The sequence below is a fragment of the Falco punctatus genome (assembly GCF_963210335.1).
Source record: "Falco punctatus genome assembly, chromosome: 1".
NCBI lineage: Eukaryota > Metazoa > Chordata > Aves > Falconiformes > Falconidae > Falco > Falco punctatus.
In genome coordinates this window covers 41,659,395-41,676,479 of record NC_137580.1, presented here as the reverse complement: position 1 = coordinate 41,676,479, position 17,085 = coordinate 41,659,395, and the positions used below count along the sequence as shown (strand labels likewise).

At 40.4% G+C, this 17,085-nt stretch overlaps 1 protein-coding gene across 2 annotated transcripts in view; it reads right to left on the bottom strand.

The window, feature by feature from the left end:
* CTNNA2 (catenin alpha 2) overlaps positions 1 to 17,085 on the bottom strand; it is a 557,331-nt gene that overhangs the window by 508,169 nt on the left and 32,077 nt on the right. Inside the window, exon 1 of one of the 2 annotated variants that reach the window (XM_080398304.1) lies at positions 7,378 to 7,499. The exons of the other annotated variant lie outside the window; for it this stretch is intronic. The gene's annotated coding sequence lies outside the window, so the exon portion shown is untranslated. Of the gene's footprint in view, positions 1 to 7,377; positions 7,500 to 17,085 lie in introns of those variants that run through there. 2 annotated transcript variants of the gene reach the window in all.

Below are 17,085 nucleotides of genomic sequence, written 5' to 3'. Positions count from 1 at the left end.
TTTGTAACCATCAGATAACCATCCACGAAGCACTTTGATAGATTCTGTATCAAAATCAAGCACAGATGATGCATTTTACTTTATCTGGCATGATAAAAAAAAAAAAAAAAAAAAAAAAAAGTTATAAATAAATCCTTTTCTATTTTGGTAAAAACTGAAATAACCATTTTCATCATATGTTTTTTTACAGAGATGCAGGGAAAAAAATAAGTAATTGGGTTCTATATTCAAAGTTTCTCAATAAATATGGTGGCACATATTTTTAAGCAACTGCAGCTTTTGCTTCCAGGAGTTTAAGCACGAGATCTAGTCATTTCAATAGGAAATATGTATTATGCTTCTTTTACCTAACAAAACAATCAGATGTTGTATTACACAACGCTGGCCATAAACAAATTTCACCTCCGTGCATTAGCCCCATCTTGCTTACAGCTGCAATATTGCATCCAGTGAGGGACATGCAATAGTACAGATATGAACTCACATGAAGAATTAATCATGGATAATTTATCACAGTTGATCATATTTTGTATCAGAAAGAAAGACCATTCAATAAACATTCAAGGAAGATAATATTTCATGACAGAGGAAACATAACTATTATTTATTTATCTTCATTCATTTACTTCATACTATTTATGTACAGAACTCTCTAAACTGACTCAAAAGTTTCAGAACAACTTTAAAGAGGATATCTCGCTATACCAAGAAAAAAACAACAAAATGTTTTTCCAGAGGCAGCGAAGGAGCAAAAAATATCTCATCAGATAAATATGCCTGCCTTGGATTATTTGAGTGAGTTAAAACTGCAAATAATTTTTATTCCTTTTTTCAAAAGGTTTTATTAATGTTTGTTAATGTGGTTCCTCTGGAAAGGACACAACTATTGCCAGTAACATTATGATACTACAATAGAAATAAAACCGGTGCTTACTAAAAATTTTTAGTAGTATTTTACTCCATAATCTAACTGGAAAGTTAAATCTTTAGGGAGAGGTCTTTCAGAGTTCCTTTTGATGTTTGAAAAGATTTAGAGAACTGATAAAAGCTGATTTCTCAGCTCTGCACAGGATGGACACTGTTTCTGTATTTAAAATATAAGGAATAAAATATTTGCAATTGATTCACTTCTTGTAAGTAAAACTTACAGAGCCAAGTGGTTTAGCTGTCCCAGCCATGCTGAACAGGCTTTAATGGAGAATTTCCATAAAGACAGATTCAATGGAATATAGAAGAGCGGCTTTTGTTAGTAAATAACAGAGTATTAAAAATTAAGGTTGATTAGTTGTAGAAATCAGCAAATTGATTAATCTATTTACATGAAGCCTTAAGTAATTTAAAAGCTTAAAGCCCCATTTGCAGAAGTCACCTGGGCAACTGGGAGCCTAGCCTGACCAAAACCACTTCCACCTTCTGCTTACAAAAGTGTATTCAGACTTCTATTCAAATTGTCTTCTGTTCTAATATTCTTGTCTACTTTAAGCATAACATACTGCATACTTGTTTTTAAAACACATAACTTCAAAGAAAAGGACAAGTACACAGGAGAAACAAATGTCACATTATTATTATTATAACACCAGTGATAACAGATTGGAATATTGATAAAAATAGCTTTAAAATACTCTGAATACAGAGATTCTTTTGCAAACCTGCAAAATCTACTATTTTTCTTACCTCTCAATTGAAAACCCTGGGAGATGTTCTTACTGTTACAAGACTCAGCTTCACTTAACCGAATAATTCTCATTACTTAAGAAGCCTGAAAAGTTGGGCAGTCTCTGAAGCAATGTTGAAAATATTTCTCTAATGTTCTCAATACTAGAATACTAATGCAAGGGGTGATGTGACTGAAAAGCAGAGCTAGCCAAAAAGTATTCCAAAGGAGAAAAAAAAAAACACCGCCTTGCTGTCAGGAAACGCTGACTCAGCAGAGGTAAAGTATTTCAAAGAAAGGTGTGTTTTCTTAACACATCCAATGAAAAACTATTGAAAAGCTTTCCTCCTGCCCCCTATAAATTCAAAATGCTTTGTGTGATGACTGAACATGACATTTGAAACAAAACATATATACGGAGAGTGGTGATATTCCTACTTGTGCAAAGAATCCTTGTTTTGCTGGAAATTTTATATTTCACCTCCCTGTTGGAAGATAAAGGAAAATGCAATTCCAAAACATGAGGAACATGAAAATCCTGAACAACAACCAACTGTACTGGTAAGCGATGGTCACAACAATTTCATTTTCTAGAACTGCTGATCTTTTCTTATAATAAATATGGCTTGAAACCACCTTAGTGTTTGAAGATTTTTAAGAATGCCTTCTTGTATACGATCATTGTTTGGAACCACATATCTTAGTCCTCTCTCAATGGCTCAGGTATGATGTTGAGGAAACCATTTAAAAAAGGGAGATGTAGAGCTTTAAACCAGAAACCCAAGACAAAATTAATTTACATCCATAGAGTGCTGAGCCTGACCAACTGAAGTCTCAATACAATAGTGTTATCACTCTGAGATATATTAAGATGCATTATGAATTTCCATAAGACGATAAGAAGCTGGAATAAAAGATGAACCACTTCTTTTAATTGGCCAAAGCCTGGTTTCTGGGTTTTGTTGTCATGTCTTCAACTTGTTACAGCACTCTTAATGATGCTGTCTTTTTTGTTTCCAACAATGTTCCAGGCATGCTAGACTTAGAAGCAGTTTGATCACAGTGAGGTTCACGGTCGTGTTGATACAGCTGGAGGACCCTGCCCATCAATCTTGGAGCTTCACAGGGGGACCGAGTCTCAGTCACTTCTGCTCCCTGCAGAAGCCTGCTGTGTTGGAAGCTGTGTCTTGGGAAAGATCTCCCTGGTCAACTGATACACTCTATTGTTTATCTAATTTCTCAAGAAAGTTTATCCTAGCAAATATTATGTTTATACAAAACAAACAAGTTTACTTTAGTCAAGAAGCAGCTTTAGCTAGCTTCTAAAATACAACATTCTTTTTGTCACTTTCATCTTGCATCTTACCTCAAGTCAGCTTTAGGGGAACAATTTCTATAGACCTGAGCCACAAAAACTCCAATCAAGTTATGACCTAAGCATACTACTGTAATTACTATTATGTTCATGTTGTTACTCTATATTTCTCTCTCTGCCTTTTCTATTTCCAACCACATATTGTATTATTTATTTCTGTATACTTGCCTTTCATATTTCTACTACCATTTGGTATTGTATCTAAAACCAAAGTATGCCCTATGCTTTTGTACTGCCTATGAACAAAGGATGGAGAAAATTAATATATAGCTTAGCATCCTCTAGCCAAGCCTTGCAACATGTTATATTAAAAGCATAAGCCTACTCGGCTCGGAAATGTAATAAATTGTAAGGCTGTCACTGTACACATAAAAAAAAAAATATCTCATATTTGTGTGTTCAGACAGCATGTAATACCTAGAAGGCATTGTCATAACTGCTACAAATTGGCAACAAAATAGATTTCAATAAATACTGCTATTAGAAGTAAGAAGTCATACACAACAAGAAAAGTATTAAGGCATGAAAAAATCCACGCTTTTTGAAAGAGTAAGTGTAAAAAATTGATGGGTGAGGATGAAGACATTTCTTGGCAATAGGGGAAAAAGAAAACCAACAGGGGAGGGTTTGTAAGCACAAAAGAAATCTTAGCCCTTCATGGATGTGCTACTAAACAGGATCTATACTAAAAGTGCAAAAGGGCAGATACATTCAGTAAGTAAATCTGCATCGTAAAGAGGTGGGATGATTTGCTGGAACCTCAAAAGAATGATTAATTACTTCTTCAGTCCACTACAAGTACAACATCATTCAAAAAACATTTTTGGTCAGCAGGACCAAAGATCACCATAGAAGAGGCTTTTCACAGAAGTGTCCAAAGAGACGTCTATCCCACCAACATCAATTTCTAGCAATTCTGAAAATACCAGGGAAGTTTCAAAAGTCTTAATGAACACTCATGTTAAAACTGTATTCTAAAAGAGCTAGTGAGACAGTGTTTATAGCTATAGGAAGGTTAGAATCATGGTAGTCCTGAGCAAAAGAACAATTTAATAAAAAATTATATAAGATTCAACTGATTTAGCTGGGTTATATGACAAATAATAGGAAGTAAAATTAATAAAAATCTTCTTAAGTGAATGTGTTTCATTATTTGATAAAATTAATACTTCCAATTGGTCAAAAATATGCACATGCATATATAAACTTCTGTAGCACTTGGTGTAGTATTCTGTGATAGCCTGATGACAAAATAGCTCCAATTAAACAGGCAAACAGGCGAAGAACTGGTTAAGTGACATCTCAAAAAAAAAAAAAAAAAACAACCAAAAAAACACAACAGATTTTTGAGAAGAACACATCACAACATAACTCAGATTAAGATGCAGTTCCCCAAAGGTGGAGACACTATCACAAAACACCTTTTCAATTTTGTAAGTCTACACCACCAATCATGACAAAATTTGCACATATATATTTGCACATTATAAATTAATAGAATGCTACATCACTGAGATAAACCAGTTACAAAAAGCAATCAGGAGTGGTTCATATATTCCATCTATGCTGGAAAAAAAAAAAAATCTTTAAAAAAGCCATGTAAAAAGTTACGAAGCCACAGTTAAGAAACACATGATGTGTTCCTACAGAATGATGAACTCTTGTGGAAAGAAACAGTCCTGCAAAGAGTTTGCCACAGCAAGCTTACCCAGTGAAAAGGAGATCAAAATGCAGTGCTGCAGATGAAGGTTTAGTATGTAAATGTGATGTATAAACAGAAGAGCAACACTAGAGAGGTAATTTAAACTCACAAAACACTCTTGAGACAAGGCATTGGCATACCATATCCAGCTCACGTTTTCACAAAAATGCTGAAAAAGTGGATTTGGAAAAAAAGCCACAGAAACTGAGTTGTGAGAAAAATGCACACAATGACAAATTTAAATAATTTTAGTTTGCTTCATTTTTTTTAAATAGAAAAGAGGGAATACTAGATTACAGAAGATAAACACCTCCATGGTAAGAAAATACTTTGAGTTCTTTAGCATACTGGAGAAAGGTACAACAGTAACCAGTGACTGGAAGCGGAAGCCAAGTAACAAACAGCAGATTCTCCACCTTTTACTGTCTTTGAGCAAACTTCCAATTTTTTCTGGAAAATATGTTTCAGCCAAATGCAAGTTGCTGCACTCAAAAATGGATAAAATCCAACTGACTATAATAGTCAAGGGGTCAGAGCAGAAGATTTAATTGCTTCCTTTAGCTTTAAAGTCTCAGTCTACGAATGCTCTTGGTTTTCAGTGGTTCAAAGGCATTTCAGTAGTACCATACATGCTCAACATTAATATTAAAAGCGATTTCAGAAATCTGCATAAATTAGAGTTGCATTTCCATGTAAGGGCTTCAAGTGACACTGGAGCTTCCCTGTTGAGGCTTTTGTCATCAGCAGAGCCCATTAACAGAATTACAGCTATCTTGTACACAGCTGAGGTGGCATTTCTGTAAACAATGATTTACACAATTGAGTGCAAAAGTTCACCCTTGAGGGTCAGTACTTTCTCCTCTCCAAAGAATTCTGTTTGATGGGGAGTATAAAAAGCCTGATACAAATCATGATATCAATCATAGATGCCATAGGTAAAAAGGAAAACCAGCAGCATTGTAATAGCCACAAAGCTAGTAAGAGCTGTTGTTCGCATCAGCGACATTTAAGTCATTTAAGACTACCCCTATTCACGCTACTTATCTACCTCGTGCTCCAAAACACACAGCATTCACTGCAATCTTGACATGTTCACAGAATCAACATTTCTTAGGAAATCCATGACAAGATAACATCTAGCATGCATGTTTTAATACTCTTCAGGCTGACAGGGTTTTGCTATAGTATCGGCTGCTGTGGTATGTGTAAATTTCTAAAATAACAGGGGGTTTGAAACATACCAAACCTGAGGAAGTGTAAACAAACTTCTAATTCAACAAACAAAACTTTAAAAAGGCTGAAATTGTCTGAAACATACTAACAATCAAATAAACGTTCTGCCACCTTAAGGACCAGTGCCTTAAAAAGAAAACAGGCATCACACACAACCAGCGAGACATGAGGGAGCACATTCACCCCCTCCAATGTATAGAAAGGCAGGTGCGTGCTACCTGCTCCTCATGCTGCACCCCACCATATGTATGGAAAAGTTACTTTCCTGAACCCCTGGCATACGGGTGGTCCCCTAAGCACGCGCATCCACCACGCCAACTCCCAAATGGGCAAGGCAGCCGGGGATGTCTCGCAGCAGCGATGCTGCTCCCCACCACCACCTCTAAGCAAAACTTCTCACACTCCAGAAGCCACGCAACGAGACGCTATGGCCATCGCCTTGCCAGCCAACATCCACGCAGCTTTCCCCATCCCCAGCGCGCTACACAAAAAGACAAAGCCGCGTTTTAAACTTTCGCTCTTTGCCACTGGAGCAAATCATTTGATGGGAGTTGGCACCTTTTGGGATGGATTCCGGATGGGATACGAAGCGGGTGGTTCGAAAGATCTCAGCCCCTGGAAGAGGCCTATAGGGAAGGGATGGAAAAAGCTGCTTTCTGCCTGCGCCCGCCGCCCCCTCCCCAGCGAACAGCACCGCTCCCAGTGCCCCTTCCCTGCTGGCTCCCGGCTGAGACAATCCCAGCAGCAGCAGCAGCGACTGTAAATTACAGAGACGCACAGTGGATGGATAAAAAGGAGGAAGAAACCTCTGATGTCTGAAGAAAGGAGAACAATTTAAAAAGAAAATAATTGAAAAAGACTTAAAATAATACAGAGCTAGGTTTCACCTCGGTGTGATGGTGGGTAAATAGATGAATAAATGAAAAAACACACCTTTGACCCTTTCTTTTCTTCCCTAAATATAATCCCCCTCTTCCCATAATACACACACCACAAAATGACCATTAATTCAAATCCATTCTTTAAAGGAGGGGGGATTATCTCTGTGACTGTCTCTTTCTCTTTCCCTCTTTCGCTGGGCGAGAATTAAATTGCGTTTACAAAAAAAAAAAAAAAAAGAGGAAAGGAAAGAAGGCATGATTATTATTTCTGGTGGGTGCAAAATACGGGCACGGGGAGAAGGAGTCTGGGGGATGGGGAGGAGTGGAGAAAGGTGGCTAAGGAGAGAAGAAAGGAAAGGAGGACCAGGAAGAGCAGGGAAGGATGAGGGGAAGGCGAGATGAGGGGGAAGGAGGATGAGGAAGGAAGGATGAAAGGAAGGAGCGCGGCGAGGGGGGGGGGGGGGGGGGGAAGGATGAAAGGGAGGAAGGGATGCGGGGAAGAAAGGAGGATGCTTTGCCCTGGCCTCACCTCAGCTCGGTGGGTGGGGGTAGCAGAATCTCTCGTCGCCGCCGCCGCCGCCTCCGCCTCCTCCTCCTCCCCAGCAACGCCGGTGACTGAGGGCTGGGTGTGCGGCGGCTCCTCGCACAGCGCCCGGCCCCGGCCCCCGCCTCCCGCCCTCGCCGCCCGCCTCCCGCTGCCGGCCCGAGCCGCGCTCGCTCGGCTCTGAGGGGACCCGGGAGCTGCTGCCGCGGCCGCCAGCCTCCCCGCGGCAGCCACTAGGGGAGGAGGCAGCGCGCCTGCGCCGCCGCCGGCCGCGGGGAGCTGCCCGCCGAGGGGGCGACGGGGCGAGGGGAGGCCTGGCCGCTGCCGCCCGTCCCGGCTGAGCAGGTCCCCAGGCCGGCCCGGGTCGCCTCACTGCGCAGTTGCTGTGAGTATGGAAACGGCGTTACCTAGCGGCTGGGTGAGGGGTGGGAAGGAGGGGGTGGCGCGGCGAGGGAGGAGGCATGGGGCCGGGGGTGTGAGGGGAGGGGAGCGGGGCTGGCGGGAGGCGCCCGGCGCCGGCAGGGAGCGGGACCGGGGCAGGCGCGGGGCGGTGGCAGGTGGGCGGCTGAGGGGAGGGCACCCCGGCTGCACGGGCGCCGCGGGGCCCGGCGGCGAGGGGAGGGGGCAGCGGGCCGGGAAGCGGCACCGGCAGGGGGTGGCTGGCGCGTCCCGGCACCGCGGCGGGGCGAGGGGCGGCCGCGGCGGGCCCATCCCGTGCGGAGGCCGCGGGCAGCCTGGCCCGTGGCCGCCCGGTCGCCGAGGGGCAGCGTTGGCAGCTGTGGCAGGAGGGGCTGGCGGACAAAGAGCTGGGGGGGCGGGGGTTCGTGTAGGGTTACTCCTGTAATGATCTCCTGCGCTGCTTCAGGTGCCAGGCAAGGGGAGGACAATTGCTTTGTGGGTGTACCACCGGGACCGATGGCAAGAACTGCAGATCTCCTGATCTCTTAAACTGCACAAACTTTGCTTTCTTCTTACTCGGGTGTCGTGCAGCCCTGCATTCCCTGCACCAAATGTCAGGGTTTGTCCCTCTCTGCACAGCCTTGCACTTTTCTTTTTGGTTACTTCGCGTGTATTGCTCATCTTGCCAAGCTCTTCATCACGCTGCAGCACCTTCTGCCGTCTTTTTTGGATGGAACATGCAGCCACCATCCTGCAGCAGTATTGCTGACCTTGAGGTCCCATAAGCCCCAGTGGTGGAGGATCCCTGTGGAGTAGGTGGCATTGCAGGGACTTTGTCGTTTTGAGGCAGTGTGAGTCCCGCTGAGGTGCTGTTGTTCCATGCATCTTTTGCACTTCTTGTGGCATCCGTCTGCTTCCCCAGCTTCTACATAAACTCACAGGCAGCAAGGAGGGGAGGGGGAGGAGTCCTTCCTCACTTTTGTATTTTCTTGCCTCTTTTAGGCTTGGCGGGAGCTTGCCTAAACAATTTCCCTGCCTCAGCCTGTAAGGGAATGATGTTAATAGTACAGGTATCTATTAGGTAGGCCTCAAGCAGAGGCAGTTGTTGCCAGTCTTTTCTCTTTCCTAGCCCGAGGAAGATATAGTCAGGTTCTATATTCATTTTTACAGTAAGTAAAGGAAGATGGGAGCAGAACTGGAACCTCTGTTCCCTTTATAAAGGCCCAACAACAGAATCCAGGGGAGAATTTGAAGCAGGGGAAAAAAATCTTAGGCAAAACCTCATTTAAATATAAATTTAAATATTATCAGATCCATCATAGCACATATTTGCTACAGCCATATGACAGATGTAAGTAGTCACAGTAATTAGTATACAGAAATACTTTAAATTATTCTAACCTCTTAATACCATTTAGGATTGAAACATGACTTATTCTGTGTGTGTAAACAGAGATCATGCTAGGCTGACCTCCTCTTTATGATGATGTTTAAATTAGAGTTGTAAAGCAAAATGGGCATTTAGTTTGTGTCTTTAGTAGGGCTTCAGGTTGCATCACATTAATTTTCTAGGTACTGTTACTGTCTTTCCCATCCTATTGAACATGTGATGTTAGGAAACCTTTACCTGCAGACCTTCTGTTTCTTGCCTTCATTTCTGTACTTTATATTTTCTGGATTGCTAATTCTTCTAGGTAGGGGCAGTGCCTTACTCTGTTGTAACTGGCTAGTCTGTTGCGAATAATAATGGCAATAGGCAAGGTTCCCAAACAGAGCATAGTAAATTACCTACTCCTGTATCACAGTGCATTGCATCGCTAATTGAATGTCAACTAAATGTTTCTCCAGGCATTTGACTAAAATGAGCATGAGCTATAGTGTACATATAAGAACCACAAATAGTAAATAAGCATGATTATGAAAAATGATGTAACTTCTTCCCTTCACCAGTAACTAAGCTGCAAATACATCTCTTGTAAATTCAAACCGAAGGACTCATTCAAGTGTTTGTACATGTTTCTGTTTAAAGTGTGCCTGTTTCAGAAACAAATCAGATTACTTAGCTAGTCTAGTTTACTTTCATCTAAGGCAGAAGACGTGAATTGCTGGACTGTTGCTAAGAGTTCTGCCAGAATGCAATGAAGAAATCTGGAAGAGCTATACGAAGGGCTGTATGAACTTCTTTTTTTCATGGTTCTGAAAGAGAGCTCTGTCCGCTGTTCAAACATGCCTTTATTTCTGTTATTAACCGATTTTTGAAGCTGCCCTTATTTTTCATCGTTAACTGTCTCAAAAAAGAGGAAGAAAATGAAATTTGTTATCCCTGTTTACTAAAAACTGAGATAAGCTGCTGAAATGCTCTGTAAATTAATGTAGCTCTTACCAGACATGGGAGGCCAACTGACAGCTCCTAACAAACACTTGCAACTGCTGTGGGATCTCCCACTGCCAATGTTCAGCTACCTATAGAAAAGAGATGTCACCAAAGCATCTGAAATACTGGGCACTTTGATTAGCAAGACAGACAAAAAGACTCTTCTGCTTACGGGAAATATACATGGATGCTTTCTGTAAATATATGTTGGGGTTTTAGTTCTGTGCTGACTGTGGAACTGCTGTCATAATACAGAACCCAAATATTAAGCATTTACATGGAAGATTAGAATGATTAGAATAAGAACTAAAGAAAAATACGGAGAGGATATGCTTCACATTTATCACTAAGCCTGGTCCCTGTTGGCCATTTAGTCTTTACTTAAGATTTTCAAGTTGAGTTCTGCAATATATTGTTGCTCAAAGAAGTAACTGGTCAGATACAAGTTGCATTCAATTTAGTTTTTACTGAGAGCAGCTGATTGAAGTAAAAAGGCAGTGTGTGGTATTCAGGGAAGAACGCACACTTGGAGACACATAAATACCTATGAGCAAAAGGTGCTCAAAGAGCTGGGGTTCTTGAAGTAGCATCCCACAGCCTCAGCCTACCGTGTGCCAGATCAGCCCACTGGTTGTGCCCAGTCACCTCACGTAGGTGTAGCAGTCCTTATCTATATAAAAGGCCATCAGGGAAGTGGGTGCTGAAAGATGTTTACGCGACCTAAATCTGTAGTGGCAGTGTGATCAACCAGAAGGTAGGTGTACAGGAGAAACCATGGCGTCTTGCAAGCTCTGTAGACAATTTGTAGTATTTACATTGTGGAGGCTGCATGGCAGAAAGAGCATTTAGGTTCTGTAAGTACAGCACTCTTTGCTGCTCAAAACTCAAAGCTGCATAATCCCTGGGATAAAAACTGAAGGAAATCAAGTGGGTTTTAAGTTTCTGTGTCTAAGGAACTATATGTTGGCATCTGTGGTTATATAGGCAGATTGATGGTTCCAAGGGTATCGCATAGGAAACTTCAGCACACAGCAGTCCCAGTTTTCAAATACTAAATATAATTTACTGATGCCTGGACAGATCTGAACTTGACTTTCTAAATCATCTACTGAATATTTTTCTGTCTTTTGTTTGTTGGGTTTTCTTTGGTTTGTTTGCTTTTGTTGTGTTTTGGCGGGTTTTTTTTGCTTTTATGACAACATGAGATAACAGATGCCTTGACATGATGTAATGTACTGGAAATCATTTTCTTCTGCATGCCATTTAAATCTGGCAATCAAGCCGTAGTCTGGTACCTATTATTACAATAGATGTGACATAATACTCAGCAAATACAGGTTTTCACCTGTATGTTACATGTGTTCTCTGACAAAGTTATTTTCAGATAGTGTGGATAATAATCTATACTTTCATATTCTCCAGCATACAAAAAGAATTTACAATGAGGGTAGTTCTAAAATTAATCTGAGCATATTTGGAAATATAATCCCAATATCATATTGTAATGCTAATGCCAGCTTTTTGCTTTTTTCTTACTGTTTTTTTAACATAGCAATCAATTTCTCATAATTTTCCCCACATTTGTCTTTACTGCTGGCATTTAGGTTTTGCTATAATATATCTGTCATGTAATTTAGCTCGTTTTCTCTATTTTCTTCTATTTTTCTAGCATTGAAATACAGTACAATATCAATTTATTCAGTAGGACCTAATATTTGTCATGTTTTCAGTCTTAAAATAGGTTAGTCCACTTCCTGAAGTATTAAAAAGTGTATTTTTATCTCTACATCCAGCTCATGTGAAAATACCATAGCAGGAATTATCCCCCCTTACCCCAGCATAAAGTCTCAGTGTTGCATCTGCATGCATTAAAAAAAAAAAAAAAAAAAAAAAAACAACAAAACAAAACAAAAAACAAACAAACAAACAAAAAAAAACCTCCACACGTTTTGCTCATCTTTTCTCTTGTAGAACTTTCTTCTACATGAAGAGAGATTATTGCTGAAAAGGGTCTCGATTGTTTGCTTCAAGAACATGAACATTTTTGAGTTCTTATTTCCTCTGTTATTATCTCAATACCTCTATGTCTAGATGGACTTAATTTCTTTCACCACCTAATCCTGAAGGCCTGTTCCTATTTGGATAACATTTCTGCTTTATTGAAAAAGAGAATTTCTGAGAACAGGAAAGCTAAGACTAGTGGGTGTCTTAATGGAAAGAATCAGTTCACTAATATCTAAGTGAGAGAAATTGAGGAGGATCTCTTGGGCAATTTGAGCAGGCTTGGAAAGCTGCAGGTGGAACTTGGAATGCTTTAAGCTTCTTTTAGGCTTTAACGACAAACCAACTAATAGGTTGTTTCTTTAAAGTAGATAGTTACCTGCCAGTGCTGAAGGGAGATTGTCAGCAGCTCTCAAAGACAGTTCAGTCCCTTGTATTAATAAGACATTACCTTTCGGACTTGCTTGCACATAAATATACAGGGACTGACTGAAATCATTCACCATCCCTGAGCACATTTGGGTGCATTTTGGGTAGGTATTGAGACCTGTATTTTGGTTTTAGAACTTTTGGCACGTTTGCTTGAAAATGTGACTTGCTTCTCCTCTGCAGTGACACACTTCTGTGCTAGATATTACTGTGCATGAGCAGCACAGTAAGCAACAGTAAAGCCTTCACACCCTGCAGGTCATTTAAATTGGTTATTGCATAGGGAGTCATATGCAAGGTGAGTTCTGACACTTAAGAGTCTCCTGCCTGCCCTGCCCTCTGCCAACCCTTTTGAGTCTTTTCTCTGGCTCAAAAGAATCTGCCAGTCAGACCATCCAGGGACTTACCCTGACTTGTACCTCTGAAGTAACTAGAAGGAAAGTAGCAGATGCAGTTTGTTTTGAAAAAAAACACAGGGGGTATGTGCATCCACTCTTTCATGCTGGAGAGGATGGGGCAACTAACCTTCATGGCTTTCAGAAAGCTGACTTTAAAAATTCCAAAGAAATGCAAAAAAGACACCTACTCTTTGCTGTTGTCAGACTAATGTTTACTGGATTAGTGACCACCACAGCAGATTATTAATAAGGCCTTTTCCTTAAATGGTTACTTTTCAAAACCACAGGAATAGATTTTAAGTTTTCTTAAGATTTTATTTTGAAATTCAGTTGATGCCCCCTATTAAGGATGGAGGGTGTGGGTGGTGTGGGGTGGTGGTGGTGTGGGTGTCGTCTCTCTTCCTTTAATTGCAAGAAGGGCAGTGAGTGGTAGATTTATTGTACCTCCATATTTTGAAGGGGAGGGGGAGTGGAGAAAGAAAGATTTAGAAATATTTTAGATATTCCAAGGATGTACTCTAAACATTGGAATATTCGAGTCAAATGCCATAAAATCTCTTGCATATATAAAATGAATCATGTTCTGTCTGGACAGGGGTAGCAGCGAGGGAAAAGGTTGAGACTCAGGAAAATGTAGCTTCTCAGCTCTTCCTCAAGCCTCCTTGAATAGCTGCCTTGACTTCTTTAAAGCTGCCTCAGTTTCTCTACATCTGAATTTTCTTAACTATATCAGAAAAGATATTTTCTGTATCTTTCCTTAAAGCTCTTCAAGGAGCTTTAAGCAAAAACCTTGATCAGTAGCTAAGTAGCTCTTAAGCACAGAGCAATGCTTTCCATGTTGACCACCACCTTCTAGCTGTTTCCCATCTGTTGTTTGTAAACACTTCATGCCTTGCGCTGCTGATGTTGTTAGCTTCTTGGAAAACAAGCTCTATTTTCTTATGTTTGCACACTGTATCAAAACAACAGGAAATCTGTCCATGACTGTGAATCCTACGCAATGCCAGAATATAGTTTTTTCTTGCTAGGAATCTCAATTAGGGAAACTTCTCAGAGGTAAACAATTATGTTGCAAACCATAAGACAGTGTAGTTCATATGTACAGAGAGCATATGTTCAGGTAGTCTTGTCTGTAGGGGAGAACAAGACAAGGGAGAGAGAGACCAAAGGAGGGAGCTGGGCTGAGTGTGTGAGAGAAGGGATAGGAGATGGTAGAGGAACTAGGCAGAAAGTGCACAGATTAAGAACTGCAGTATGTATTTTTGGCTCATGCCTTTGTAGAAGTAGTTGAAGTTGTGTTTTGGAACTGCTCTGTCCCCAGAATGCCCTTGTTTTCCTAATTAAAGAAAGGTTTAGGGAGAAGGATTAATATGCAGATTCTAATAACTGTCACAGAGTAAGAATGACTCTCTTCAAAATTTTCAGTCTGAGGAACAGAAGGTGTCCTGGCTTCAGCTAGGATAGAGTTAATTTGCTTCTTGATAGCTGGTACAGTGCTGTGTTTTGGATTTAATATGAGAATAATGTTGATAACACACTGATGTTTTAGTTGTTGCTAAGTAATGCTTACTCTAAATTAAGGATTTTAAAGTTTCCTGTGCTCTGCCAGCGAGGAGCTGCACAAGGAGCCAGGACACTGACCCGAACTAGCCAAAGGGCTATTCCATACCATAGAACGTCATGCCCAGGATATAAACTCGGGGGGGGAGGGGGGCTGGCCGGGAGGGGCTGATTGCTGCTGGTGGACTGGGCACTCGTCAGTGGGTGGTGGGTGATTGTATTGTGCATCACCTCTGGGGCTTTTTTTTCCCTTTGGGTTTGATTCCTCTCTCCCTCTCTCTCCTTTTCATTACAGTTGTTATTGTTACTTTATTCTATTTCCAGTATCAAATTGTTCCTATCTCATCCCATAAGTTTTACCTTTTTCACAATTCTCCTCGTTCTCCTGCCCATCCCAGTGGGGAGGAAGGGGCAAGTAAGCGAGTGGCTGCATGGTACTTAGTTGCCAGCTGGGGTTAAACCATGACAGAAGGGCTTTCTGTGCTGCCATGGCTCCAAATGCAGTTCGTTAAGTATTCCTCTGTTGAAGAAAACAGCCAATGGATTTGCTTCACTGCAGGGAAATTACTGTCCTCAACCTTCTGCTTTTTCGATTATTACATCCTGTTGTGCTTTCCATACATAGGAGATGGGATGGAAACCTGTCTGGTACATGCTCATCCACATGAAAATTGCTCTATTTCTCCACAGAATCATAGTACTTGTGCAATGTCATTTAGGAGTCGTGGGTTAAATTTTGATCCTTTCTTGGGCATTACTATACCAACTCATGTTGATTTTATGAGACTTTTAGTCAACAAAACGTAACAGGGAATATCCATATTTGACAATGCATCTTGGTATTCTAGAAGTAACTAGATGTAGAAATTTTGGTCTACAAGAAGACACTTTCTGGTTTGTACTACATTAAAGATTCTCTGTACTTAATTAAGGGTTAAAACAGATACTTGTGATAAGTTACTTGCTAAACATTTTATATCAGAAGAAATGCAATCACTTAAATATATTTTCTATCTTGTGGGCACAAAGCAGTGGTGAGATAGACTCAAGATTTGTTTTAGATGCCATAAGGTTTACAGAAATTATCTCCTACATCTTGATGTATTTAAAATGTCTAATTTCTTTTTTTTTCTATTGACAGAAGCCCAAGATGATGCATCTTTCCATTAACATCTGTAAAAATGCACAAAAGGCTTTTAACTAAAACATGGCCTGAAGAAAGTTAATGAAGTTGTTAGTAGTCAGTGTCACAAATGAAAATACTATGGATGATTGTGGTCTTTTCCTTCAGGCCTTCACGAATCATGAAAATGACAGAAAGCTGATTTTTCTAAAGGAGCAGCAGCTGTAAATAAAAAAAGAGGAGAAAAATCAAGAGCAAAATTAAATAATGGAAAGCTGATGACAAGAGCCACTACTGATGGTGACTAGTCTGTTGTAAGCTGAAATTTTCTTGCATCTTAATGGACCTTTTGACCTAATTTACAGAGGTTTTCCTGTTAATTAACTTTTTTTAGCAAGGTCAAACATTTTTTTCGGCTAAAGATCAGGTACTTCAACTAAGAGGTCTTTTATTATCCACAGGAGCAATAGAGGAACATCATATTCAGGGGGTTGTATTATGAACAAATTAATAAATCATGAGTAATAAGCCTGAAGTGTTTCACACCCCTTTGCCCTGTCCTCACTTTTCAGTAACAGGTAAAGATGTAAAGAATTCCTTTTTGTGTTTGTGTGTTTGCCATGACCAGTCTGAATAATCTTGTAGGCTTATGAAGGCAGACAATTATCTAGCAGCAGGCTCACCCGCTTCTAGTTTGGAGATGGATGTCATTTCAAACAGAAAGAAAATTGACATTCTGAAAACCCACATGGACCTGATAATTGTGAGAGAAGTACAAAGTGTGAGAAAAATACTCCACGTAAAATGAGCGTGCCACATTTAGATAAAAAACTTGATGTCAGTATCAAAAATGCTATGCACATTCCAGTTGAATTATGCAGCTTGTTACTTCTGAAAATGTTTGCACCTCTTAATCGATCAGGTCAAGAGTTACATAAGGCCTTGTGAGCCTTACATAAAGCACACCACAAACGGGAATGACACTGCAGGAATGTTTACATTTTCAAAGCATGCTTTATATCTGAATGACAGCTGAATGTACCATCCCATAAAAAAAAAAGGAAAGAAAACAGAAAACGCTTTTTCATAACTTAATGAACCTGCGCAGAAGTATTGAAAGAACATCTAGAAAACTATAATGATCATACGACTTGCAATAGTATGTTGTGGGGGGAAAAAAACTACCACTGTCCTAATTTGGAAATTTCTCTGACAGTGTACTAGGATCCATTCCATTTCATGATTTCTTCATGCAAACTACATAAAATACTTTGTAAAAAACTTGAGTAATTTCCATAACAAAATTTTGGTAAATTAAATCAAAGCAGGTTGCTATGGCAGTTCTGACAAATCTTTCTATTTTAGCTTTGTTTTGTATTATAAACATGTCAAGATGAAGCCATTTCTTT